We start from the raw sequence: 13,311 nt of genomic DNA on the forward strand, positions 1-13,311 counted from the left end.
AACAAATTTTAGGCATTCTCTTGAAGTACAGACTTTGAAGGCATTTTGAAAACTTTATGTTCTTCAATGTCGGATAAACATTCTGGATTTGAAAAGTTTTTGCACAAGCTTACAAGGTTACTCTGCCTTATCTCATCAAAACGTATCAAAACAGCACTCTTCATTGAAATGGAAATAGTTAAATTTTGTTGTTTCAGTCAGTTTATAAGAAACTTAAAAACTCCTTAAGCTGTAAAAAGAGTTGCATTTTGTCAACAAATGGCTCTGCTACCAATTTGACTGATTCAAGAGAAGCAGCAACGTCGAATAAAGTGTTATCATCACTAAAAAAAAGCTTTGTAATCACTTTCAGTTAAATAAGGAGAAACCTTTATCTTTGAGAAGCTGTTAAACTAGAGGGTATTCCATCCTGTTCTGCAAATCAAAGATAAGCAAAACTTCTTTATCCGTGCTGTTTCTCAATTTTTTTTTGGAGAAAGTCATTTTAACATTTTTTAAGTAACTTGACAATACGTCTGACTTTTGTAATGACAGATTGCAAATGTATTTTCACGATTAGTTTTGTTTAGATTGGCAACGTTTTCATCCATGGAATCACCAAAAACACTGATATTTTTCGGCCAAATAAATTTCAAGGCTATGACACATTTGATGCTCAGTTGAATCCAATTTTTGTAACTTAACGATCATGGAAGCTCCAACCGTAACTGAGCAGACAATGCTGTCGCCAACGTTCAACCTACGTTCGGCCACTCTTTCTGTGACAACTTTTTCAGCCTTTTCAGACGGCAGAGATCCAGCAGTTCGAGCCATGTCTAGATTACGGTATGCGTGTACTCGAGGAATATTAAAATTCATGCATCTTCAAATTCGTAAAGAAGTTTACTCATCCAGTATAATTAAAAAAACATTTTTAATGTTCAGTAAGAATCAAAAAGATTTTACGGTCATTTCTCACCAACAGCAAACTTTTTAATGCTGGCTTGTGTCTTTTTGAAAAACCATAACCTTTTTTTGCACATTGCGAATTGAGGGAAAAAACTTTTAATACTGGCATGGAAACTAAATCCACCCAGAGCTTGAAGTCTTGAAGTCGCTTCTTTAACTTTTTTTTTTTAGTTATTAAGGTGCTCCCAGAAGTCCTTACAGTCTTTTTACAGAGCATCGCGGACATTTAACAAGGAAGTTTACGCCTCCTTTCTTGCCAATGTTGCTTATTGTGCTAGAACAGGCGTCGAACCTCAGAACTCTAACCACTGCGCCACCGCTACTCAATTGGTTTTTTGGGAAAAGGTTCTTAGATTTTTTGATCCTATTACAGCTTTTCTTGTCTTTTTTTTTTGTTAGTTTTATAAAAATTATTATTTACCAAAATTTACTATCATAAATTTAGTGGTAAATTGGTAAGTTGATATAACCGATCAAGCAGTAAATTTTTGGAAAAAGCTCAACCCTACTTTTACAATTTACAAATGCATTTATTATGCATGTAATAAAAATGCTGTTAACAAAACTTACTACCAATTTTGTTGAATTTTTTGAATAAGCAATAATAATTTCTCTTAACAGACGTAAAAGAATGTTAATTGTCTATCAATCATTAAACTAGAAGCCGTCTTTGTAGTTTACGTGATTGCATTTCGTGATTGCATTACGTTATTGCATTTCCTGATTGGATTTTGTGATTGCATTTACGTGATTGCATTATAATTTCAAGCGTTCAAAAACCATTTTGAAAAATCCGTCAATGACTTCTGGAGTGCATTCTTTTGTGTTTGGGTTCAATCGCACTGCACCTATGGCAGCAACAAAACAACTCTTTCATAAACTTACTGTATTAAATCAACACTGTAACAGATTGTAAATACCTTTTCAATGATTATTATTAATGATACTAAAATTGTGTTTAGGCTTAACAGCTACCAAAAATCCAAAACACAAACAAAGAGGCAAGATTGGTGTTTTAAAATATGAGATACAACTTCGTTTTCACCCTATTTAAAACTTTTTTGTTGAGTTGTTATATGAGAGGCCATCTTGCTTCATTCACCATCTTGCCCCGTTTCTCCCTATATATTTTTAAAAAGTAAAAATTAAGCTTTTCTTATATAATTTAATAATTTTCTTATAAATCTTTTCTCAACCGAAGAATCAAACAAAGCAAAACTACCACTAATATACATAAAACGCAACGGGGCAGCGTCCTAAAAACAGTTGAAACAAATGTGTTAAGCATTTACATTACATAAATGCCTCTTTTATTCCAAATTAAAAAGTCTTCTTATTTACAACATTAAAATATTCAATAAATGGCTAAAAACTTCATGTTTTAGCTTTCCGTACACAGTAAAAACGGTAAAATCGAAGTTTTCACATTAGTTTTTGTTCATAGCAATTTAATTTCATAATCTTTTTATAGTTGTTTGAATAAATTACCAAAAAGAAACGTTTCAGCTTTTTTATAACTTCTGCCCCGTGGTATTAGGCTCAAATTTGAAATTCTTAAATAATAATTTTATCAAGTACACAAAAAAAAACAATGAGCTTCTTCACTTTTAAAAAAAATAGAAAAAATAAACCAGAACGCTTACAAAATAAAATGGAATTATTTGATAACAAAAGGGCCTAACGCAATATTTTTCTTTGGATTTTCTTTAGAATGCGCATTTTTACACCGTTTCTCCGTTTTATAAAAAAAACAAAAAAATATAATTTTAGGCCCCTTAAGGGTAGATTTACCATATAAGAGTAGTCACTGTTTATAGCTAATAATTTAAATGTATTACCTAGGAAAAATAAAATGAAGTAGAAAAAAAAAAAAAAAGTTTTGAAAGATGTAATCAGAAAGAAAAACGATTTTGTATGTATGTATGTATGTATGTATGTATGTATGTATGTATGTATGTATGTATGTATGTATGTATGTATGTATGTATGTATGTATGTATGTATGTATATATATATATATATGTATATATATATATATATTTCCAAAGTTTCTCTTCAGCAAAAATTGAGTAAATCACACATTTATAAACATATTCATTCAAATGAAAGCTGTTATAATAGTTTTAATTATGCTAATTTTTTATATATATATACACAAAAATTTGTCAACATTTATACTCATACGTATGTCCACCTGTTCAACGCAACTTCACAGAAAAATTTAAAAGCAGTTTAAAAGTTACGCACATCTTGTTGACTCACAAAAAACTTTGATTCAAAATCTCAAAAGTTTAAATGGGGTTAGTTTTCATCTGAGGTGTTTGAGATATTAAAACAAAACAATAAAGCCAAAATCTCAAAGCATTTAAGAAAACACAAGAATAATTTCAGTGATGTTTTAAATAAAACTCAACATATGCACCATTCAAAAAAACCTAGACAAGATTAAGAGGTGCGTAAATTTTTGCAGAGCTTGGGGAGAAGCATTACCAACTCAAAAAACATGTGTAAACAACGTAAAAACTTTCGTTTATAACTCTTGAGTTTGTCAATCATGTTTACAAAATATAAAATAACACTAAACTTGATGCAGTGTCTTTTTCCATAAAAAGTCTCGGAGACCTGCAAATGCAAACCTGCTTCTGACCACCAAGCAATTCAGACTTCAATTTATCTAAACTGGAATTTAGTTAAGTGGCCTTTTATAAAATTTTTTGGTTAGGTTAGAATTTATCGCAGATGCGTAACTTTTTGTTTTGGTTGAGTGTTATTTTCTTCTTCGTCGCCGGACAGGTCATCATCGCTGGAGTTTATTTCAAAATTATCTATCGGTGCCTCATTTACCACAGCTCGCATTTTTTCTAAGAGTTTTTCTGACTCCTCTTTCAACATCGCTACTTTGTTAGTTTGCTTAGAAGATTCTTTTGTAGTTTTGAAAAAACTTTTTTGCCGTTTGGCTTGCCAGCCTCTATCTTAAAACTGGCACTTGATAAACTAAAAAAACCACAAGCAGGGTTAAATAGCTTTAGTATGTAATTTATTTCGTATGTGTCTCAGAGTTAGTATTTAATAAAGCTAATAGTTCCTTTATAATCTTTTAAAAGGGGTCACTAACTATATTTTTTTTGTTGTTTATTCCAAAATTTTAGATATTTTTGTTTTTGCTTTTTATTGTTCTGTAAATGTTCATGTCTTTTTATATAGTTGATCACACTTATGTTGGGTATTAACAATTAATTATTTCTTTGTTAGAATTTAGATTTGTAACTTATTTTAATTTTCAACTGCTTGTGGTGTTAAATTTAGTCTTTTTGATTAATAGATTTGTTTTTTCAGACTACACTCTTTGTTTTTTTTCATGGTCACGGTAAAACTGTGAGTATTCTTTTCTACGTTATTCCCACTCCGCTTTCCTAGAGGCTATATATATATCACTTTCAGTTTTTCTGCGGTGTTTTTATCAAAGTTTTTAAATTTTTTTGTTTGTACGAATACATTTCTCAAGAAGTGATTTGTTGAAATGCGCTTGGTATAAGTTGTCTATTAAGTTTTACTTTTTCGTCGATTGGTTTATACATGCCTACAACTTTATCGTACTGCAACCACTCATATTTTTATATGTTTTAAATTTTCTCAGTTCTTCTTTACTGCAGTTTAGTCTGTCAAAGTTTTTAAATAATTTCCAGTTATAGTCCACTTTTTCTATATGGTACAGTTTATGAAAATCTACAGGAATTTCACATTCTTCTTCACTACTTTCCTCGTCACTATCATTATCTTTACTATCATTGTCATCTTTATAATCATCGTCATCACTATCATCTTCTTCTGAAGAAGATGATAGTGATGACGATGATAGCAAAGTAGTGAAGTAAAGTAGTGAAAAAAAAGTAAGTTCACTTTCTTTTTCATTACTCTCATCTACAACGTTATCGTCTTCATCGTTTTTACTATAATCCTTTTCGTTCACTGTGATTATCTCTTGATATATTTTCTGTTGGGACTCTATAGCTTATTCTGTTATTTGTGTTTCTAATTTCTCTTCATGTTCCTTTGTTTCCATATCTTTTCCCTTATCCTCAGTCATTATAACATTATTTGGATTTTGTGTTTCTACTAGTAGTGTGTCTAAGGGACTATTATTAGTTGGTTTGCTAACACCATTGTCTTCTTTTCTTAGATTTGTTGTATTTTTTTTTTGTCGATTTCCCACATCTTTTTGTTCGTAATAAGGCTAATATTTTTTTTTAAACATATTTACATTTTTTTCATAAAAAGATTTTACTATATGGTCTGTTTACAAAGATAGGGGTACATTCCGTAATATATTTACAAGTTTAATAATTTAAAAATAGCGTGTAAAAATAAAGGAGGTTTTTACAAAGATAGGGGTTATTCCGTAATACATTTACAAGTTCTGTTATAAAAAATAGCGTTCAAAAAGAAATGGGGGTATTTACAAGCAATGGGGTTGACCAAGCAATTATTGTTTTTTTTTAAATACCATATAAAATAAATTATATCAGTAGTTGGACAGGTTAAAAAAATAAAGGCTTCATACAAAAAATCAAAAATTTCATACAAATTGTTGTATTTTTTTTTGTGGATTTCCCACATCTAATCTCCGTATAAATGCAATCACATGCAATTTCCGTACTAAAACAATAGTTGAACACTCATTTTTTCTGATTCATTCATTTTCTGATTTCATCTAGATAGTGAATGTTAAGTCTCGATTGTTCCATCGCAAAGTCCATTGTTTAAAGAGAACATTTGATGATACTTTTTCTCGTTGTTTTTTCTCAGATATTTGTTGTATTTCATTTTCCATATATATTTTATTTATCTTAATAAGTTTTCTACAATTCTCGTGGAGTTTATGTTTTGATTTTCTTTCAGTTTTAAATTTCTATTTTTCCATAACTCTGATGTAGTTATATTGGTTAATAATGTTTTAATTTTTGCTTTTTCATATTTTTTGGGTAGGTCCTCAATGTTTATTAAAAAGAGAGCGTACATATGATTAAATGCTTTTTCAGGAAACAACCTTTTATAAATAAGTCTTATCTTTTTTCAAACAGCTCGGGCTTTACTACAAAAAATAAAGGGATGTAGAATGTCTTCAACAAGGTTACAGGTTTTACAGTTTGAGCTTCCGTGGTAATTTCCTCGTTTTATGCGCCATCCGTTCAATTTTTCTAAGGTTTTCTAAGGCAGCGAATTGGTTAAAGTTGCCAAAGGGTTTTTTTACTCCTACCCAGTGCATGTGAGTTGAAATTTTTTTCCAAATTTTTTTTCCATGGAAGATTTTTTTGAAATTTTGTATTCCATGAAAGCTCAATTAGTTTTATGGCTCTTTTTCTGCCTTGTCTAAAATATGAACATAAACTTTTTTCGTAGCTTTCCGAACAATTTCAAAAGTTTTTACATCATTTTTAATTATCTCAATTGTATTTTTATAGTCAAAAGGAAGGTTGTTAATGGATTTGGGACTGTTATTTCCAGTCATATATAATCATTGAGAGTATTGCGTTTTAGCGAGGTGGTTTATGGGGTAATATAAATAGTTTTCTTGCAAATAACAACCCTCGTGTGGGTTGTCTGTTTCTCTAATTTGCAAAAGATGTTTCAATCTCAGTGCAAGGCATTGATATTAACTCTCTACGGTTCCCGAATCTCCCTTGTCAATGGAAAGTTTGATGATTTCTCATTTAACAAGTTCTGCATTTAAACTTTGCCAAAGGTAAATTAAAAGTTCTTTGTTTATCTTTTTTTTATCAAATTTTGTTACGGAACACACGTTAGCTACAAACCACACCTTTGACAAAGCAAGAGAATTTTCGAAAATTCCCTTAAATATAGGAACGTATCTCAAAAATACGTTCCTATATTTAAAATTTAATAGTTTTTTTTTTAATTTTCAAACACCCTGTTTCAGTTTAACCTTACTGATTACGCCAGGTCAGAATGGAAAGTGATTCCTAAAATTTTAATTCCTGTTGCATCAACCGAATAAACTTTTGCTTATTTTTGCTCAAGATGTTTATGTAAGCGATAGTTTTAAAATCACCCGGAGCCAACGCTTTAGTTTTGTTTTTGGTAATGTTTAAGCCGGAAGCTTTCTCAAACTTATCTAGGATTTTAAAAACTTCTTCTATTGATGCATAACTTCTCACACAAAGTGTGGTCTTGTTAGCATGTTGCAACACTTTTAAGTTTAATATTGTTCCCAGCAGAGGAATATTGTCTACAAGTCTGTTATTTTTAAACTCAAGGGCTAATACTTCCACTGCCAGGCAATACAGCATGAGTGAAATGGGGTTGTCTTGACGAACCCCTCTCCGACATTTTAGCGGTGTACTGAAGTAACCGTTGTTTATTATAATTGATTTATTTTGCTTCATTGTTTGTTTAGTTGCATTAATAAAATTCTTTCCCAAGTTATACTTTTCTAAAATTTTGAACAAAAAAGGTCTATGAAGTTTGTCGAACGCTTTTACTGACCTATAGTCAGCAAAACGCTTTCGATATTTTTTTCTGTTTTTTCAGAATGTCCCTTAAAAGAAATAAGTTTAAAAAATATTTTTTTCAGGGACAGAAGGCGTTTGGGACAATCCTAGTATGTAGTATAGACTTTTTGAAAGTCTTAACGCGAGCGCTTTTATGAAAGTTTTATTGTCAGCGCACAATAGATAGATTGGTCGCCAATTTTGTTAAAATAAAAAAATGCCATCCTTTGGCAGAAGACTAATTAGCTCTTTCCTCTGCGACCAGGATAGTTCATTTTTTGTATTAAAAACATTTTCATTAATTAAGGCTGAAAGCTCTTCACCGTATATGTACCAATATTTGACATAGAACTCAACGGAAATTCCGTAAATTCATGGAGTTTTTCCTATAATAAGCAACTTGGTAACGTTAAAAAGTTCCTTGCTACTGAACTTCATATTTAGAAAAGCGTTCTGATCATTATTTAAAGAATTTTGAATGTTGTTTAATAAATCTTCTTGCATTTCTTAATTTAAACTTTGCTTTTTGAAAAGTAGTTTTCAAAATCTCCTTATGGTTTTTAAAATACTTTTTGTGTCGCTATAAGTTTTTTCGCCGCTTTTAATTTTTTTAAGTAATATTTTGATTTGGTAACTTTTTTCTAATTAAAACAACGCTTTGAAAGGCTTTTCCTCTTTTTTAACAATAATTTTTTTTGTTTGCACAAAAAATCCTCTGTTGTTAAATAGCGTCTTTTTTTCTTTTTGCAGTTGTTTTATATTTTCATCATCTCTATTTGGTTTGGTTTTTTCAAATTGTATTTGTTTTTCTAAAAAAGTTTCCTGAATTTTGTTCTCTCTCCTTTTAACTTTCGAGGCATATGTTGCAACATCCCTAATCCTAGTTTTAATAACATCTTACCACTGGTTTTTGTTTGCATATTTAAATTTTTTGTTTTAAATTTTTTCAAAATCACTTTTATTTTATTTTCAAACATTTTGTCTTCTAGCAAACTCGTATTATAATGCCAGTAACAAGGTCCTTTCTCATTCTGTCCTTTTAAACTTATATCACAAAAAACGGCAACATGATCACTATGTTTATTTTTAATAAAGTCGCAATCATATTTATTTGTATTTGTCTCTGACCATGGCCGTCTGTACTAACAGGCCTCGTAAACGCATTAATCGGGGCCTGGGGCTGGGTGCTAATCTAATACTCTTAAGCTTATCTTGTAAGTACTAGCGACATCTTGGTTAATTTTCAAATTAAGTAAAATATTATCTTGTCTGAATCTAAAACTATCTAGAATGCCTAAAAAATGTAGCGTGACCAACTGTAATGGTAATTACAATAAGCAAAATAAAAAAAAAGTTTTTCGGCTTCCTTCTCAAAGAGAAGAATATAATCGCTGGATAAATGCCATTCCACGAGATAATGTACCTGGCAGCCCAAATACAGTTGTTTGCAAAAGACACTTTCCACCTGGATATCCAACAGTTACCAAATTTGGCCATAAATGGCCTCGCGATCCTCCATTAGTTTTCACATGTGTCAAGCCTAGTTTGATACCTACTTTTCCACCACCATTAAGAACAACTTTTAAAGCATCTTTATCTGTCGGGAACATTATAGCCGATGAACTTGATATGTTTTTAGCTGCTGATAAGATTTCATGTTTTAAATTATTACATCAGAAGCTACAAAATAAAGAAATTGATTTTGGTGTAGTTGATGCAGCTTGGTATTTTGCTGGTTAATATTTGCTAATCATTCACTCAACAGACTTTAAAGAAAACTCTTCGATTGTCAGATTTATGCTAAAGATTAAGAATGATCTTACTTTTGAGGGATACTTTGGTGGAGTTAAGTATAAAATTGCATCTCCATCTCAAAATAGGATTTTCATAATTGATTCTTGCTCAAAATTACAAGAAGCTATTATTTTTTTGAATAATTTAACAAAATTATAAATCTTTTGCAGCTCATTCGTGACATGAGCTCTATTACAACTGGGAAGAAAAAATACAGAACAGAAACTATTGTTAAAGCATTTTATTATTTTACGATTTCAAGATATTTTACGATTTCATTATATAAAAGATTAACGGAAGATTTTGAACTTCCAAGTATTTCCCTTTTAACAAAGCTAATCTCAAAACTGGATTCTGCAATGGACGATATAGAGTTTTTAAACTCAGTTTTTTCAAAGCTTGACAATCAAATGCAAAAAAGTCCATACTTTTAATTGATGAAGTCTATGTTAAATCATCGCTAACTTATCATGCTGGCTCAGTCTTTGGTAAAGCAGTAAATAAACCAGGCTCTTTAGCAACAACTGTATTAAGTTTTATGTTAGTGTAAATTTATGGGGGGCCGCAATACCTGTGCAGAATTTTACCAGTTTGTGAGGTTGATTCTGAATTTCTTTTCAAACAAACTCAATTTGTCATAGAAGGAGCGTTGGAGGGGTACCTGTAGCCCTAATATGCGACAATAATCAAGTAAACCAAGCACTATTTCAAAAGTTTGATAGTGTTGATCCATGGTTGACTAAAGACAATATGTTCTTGTTATATGACTTTGTGCATTTACATAAATCTGTTCGTAATAACTGGATTACAGAAAAAAGTCAAAAGTTACGTTATGAATATGATGGGAAAACGAAATTTGCATGCTGGTCTAATATCTTAAGCTTGTTCAAACTTGAAGAATATAGCATTGTAAAATTGTCTAAACTTACAAGTGTGTCTGTTGCACCAAAACCTATTGAGAGACAAAAAGCGTATACTTGCTCACAAGTCTTTTGTGATGAAACTGCTCTAACATACAACAGTAGCATAAAAGAAGCAGACAATACCATTACTTTTATTGAAATATTTGTAAAATTCTGGAATATTGCCGATACAAAAGGACCTTATGCTGATATTCATTATAAAGATCCAGACAGAGCAGTTGTATCAACTTCAGAAGATGCTAGACTGGCATTTTTACTTTCTCTTGCAACAATGGCAGAAAAAATGTCCAGCAAACAGGGAAACAGACAATTTCAGTTGACCAGAAATACAGGAGCAGCTTTAGCTCATACGCGTCGTGGTTTAGTTGCTATTACTAAATTTTTGTTACAACATTCTTTTAAGTATGTAATACTGGAAAAGATTACAACTGACCCACTAGAAAAAATGTTTGGAAAACTTCGATTAGGATCTGGAGGCACATATTTTATCAATGTGCAAAATGTCATAGAAAAAGTTTGAAACTCAAAGAGAAAAATTAAGTCTTCACATTGGTATAGATATTGATTCTTTATCTGCAGAAAGTGGACATAACAGCCAAAAATGTGAATACTTTCTTAGCAGTAATGCTATTGATATATTTGACAATTTGCCTGAGTTAAAAAAGAGTTTGCAAATAAATACAATAGTAGGATTAGTATATATTGCTGGATATATTGTGAGAAATGAAGTGGAAGAGCAAGAAGAAGCTAAATTTTACTATGGAGAATTTGGTGATTATACAGCAGAAATAAATCGTGGAGGTTTGAAGTTACCAAATGATAATGTATGTCAGTGGACTATTTTCTCTTATATATTATTTTATGAAACTGTTCGTAAAGTCAGCCGAAAGTCACTCTGCAATGTACTAATTTTAATATCAGAGTCTGTTAACTTAAATATGGAAAGAAAACAAGCCATTTTACTTTCAAACATTTTTTTTAAAAAACTATGTTAATTTATATGCACCAAGGTCGTCTGAAGAGCCACAACAAAAGATTTTGAAACTTTCAAAGTAAACCTATCGATTTTTTTCACAACTATTTTGTTACATATATGTTTTGTATATTTTCTACTTATTATGTGATTTTGGTATAAAATATAACTTTAATTCATAGCTTGGGAAATTTTTTGAAAATTGTTACAATCTTGCTGTTACTTACACTTTGACTAAAAATATTCAATTTATGTTTTTGCACTTTAAAAAATGACTAGATGTTTTTTTTGTGTGTAGCCACCTTGATATAATTTCTATATTTTTTATGTATATGTTCGATCAATGATTATGTGATTTTGTATGATTTTTAGCACCTAATAGCTAGGGAATGTTTAACTAGGTTTAGTTTTTGTAGATAAAGCTTTAAAGCTAGGGAATGCTTTTTTTAATTTTTGTGTCAACTTTTTATTTATAAATTGGTCTTATTTATTTAGTAAGATAAAAAAATTAGCTATAGTTCATGCATACTAAATGTAAATGGTTTTTTTCGAGCAAAAGTTCATGCAGTCATAAACTTTTCTTTAGTTGTTGTTGTTTTTTGATTGCCCCCAGCCCCAGGCTCCGATATCATGTTTCCGAGGCCTGTTAGTACAGAAGACCAAGCCTCTGACGCATAAATTCTATCTATTCTGCTTTTAAAACACTCATCTTCTTTTTCATAAGTAAACAAAAGCTTATGCGGAACACGCGTCATTCACTTTATGGATTTCCTTAAACGCACTTATGTTTTTGAGACCAATTTGGTTGTTTTTATTTAATAAATCCTTGACCTTGTTCGTCAAGGCTTGGGCTTTTAACATTGATGAACTCACTAAATAAAATTAAAAAATCATAAACTCCCGCGTGTTTATTTAATTTTTTTAAATAATGTTCTTTTACATATGCGTGTTTGGAGCGTACACAGTATTTTATATAATCTTATATTTTTCATTTGTTGCTGTGACAGCAAGAACTTTTCCATTTTTTTCCTTAGAAAAATTTTACAGCAAAATGCAATTTTACTGCAATTTTAGTTTTTTTTGTAGAAAGAATGGCAACACCGCATTTGCGGCTAGAACCACTGTTCCCAAAGGAACAGCCGTCAGGTATGTTTCGGTATTCTTTGCCCCATTCTACAGCCAATTCATTGGTGCCATGGATCTCCTGAATACTTTAAATGTTGCAAGATGAATTTTTTAAAAAGCTAAAAATATTTTTTCTTTTGGCCACATTATTAAAGCCATTGACGTTGTTAAAAAGAATTTTCATTGCCATATCTATTAAAACTAATTACGTCAAGAAGGAAGATAGTTAAGTTATAAAACAGGCATTATTAAAACATTAAAAAAAAACACATTTCAAATTAAGAAAACCACAATTAACGGCAGTTTAACTACCTAAACGCGTATGTTCTTGCGCATGCTCCAAATACGAATATAAGTAAAAACGTTTTTATTTTAAAAATAAAATATCGTGATACAAAATTTTAAAAAAAAAGTAAAAAATAACTCTCACGTAATCTTTCCGTCACCACTTGCGATATCCCCAGACTCAATATTATTCTCATACCAGTTTTTATCGCAAATCTCATCCACCGTCTCTCTCTTTTCGTCCTCAATGCGTCTTTTGCTTCTCCACCATCAGCCGTCGTTTGTTTTCTTTCCTTTCGTCTCTTCATTCCCTTCTTTCACAAATTACCCGTATCCTTAAACTCGTCCTCAGATAAAAAACGTGATCTCCAAGGGCTTGATCACATTCAATTTTGACGCGTTCATCCTCAATTGAGGAAGTCTTGCCTTTAATTACATATTGCGTTGGAGTTTCATTGCTTGCATTTGGTCTCTCAGTAACAAAAGATAATGTTATTGCATCACCTTCATTAGCTTAAATTTCATTATGAACATCGTTGGTCAGTATTACTTTATCTTTTGCAATATCATATTTTCGTTCGTGAGAAGGTTCTTGACCATTATACTTTGTTCTGACTTGATAGACCCAACACCTCAATCGAAACGCGAATCGCGGCAACCATTTCCTCCATTATGGCAACCAGTATACCACTATAATTCTCTTTGCCTTCTTTTAGCATTTTTCTTATGACAGGTTTAGCCAATACGTGACTTC

General features: G+C 30.9%; 1 protein-coding gene across 4 annotated transcripts in view; it reads left to right on the plus strand.

Annotated features, from left to right (window-relative positions):
* Nucleotides 1-13,311, plus strand: part of LOC136091425 (TNF receptor-associated factor 5-like) — a 113,524-nt gene that overhangs the window by 98,990 nt on the left and 1,223 nt on the right. The window lies entirely within an intron of this gene.

The sequence above is a fragment of the Hydra vulgaris genome, chromosome 15 (genome assembly GCF_038396675.1).
Source record: "Hydra vulgaris chromosome 15, alternate assembly HydraT2T_AEP".
Classification (NCBI taxonomy): Eukaryota; Metazoa; Cnidaria; class Hydrozoa; order Anthoathecata; family Hydridae; genus Hydra; species Hydra vulgaris.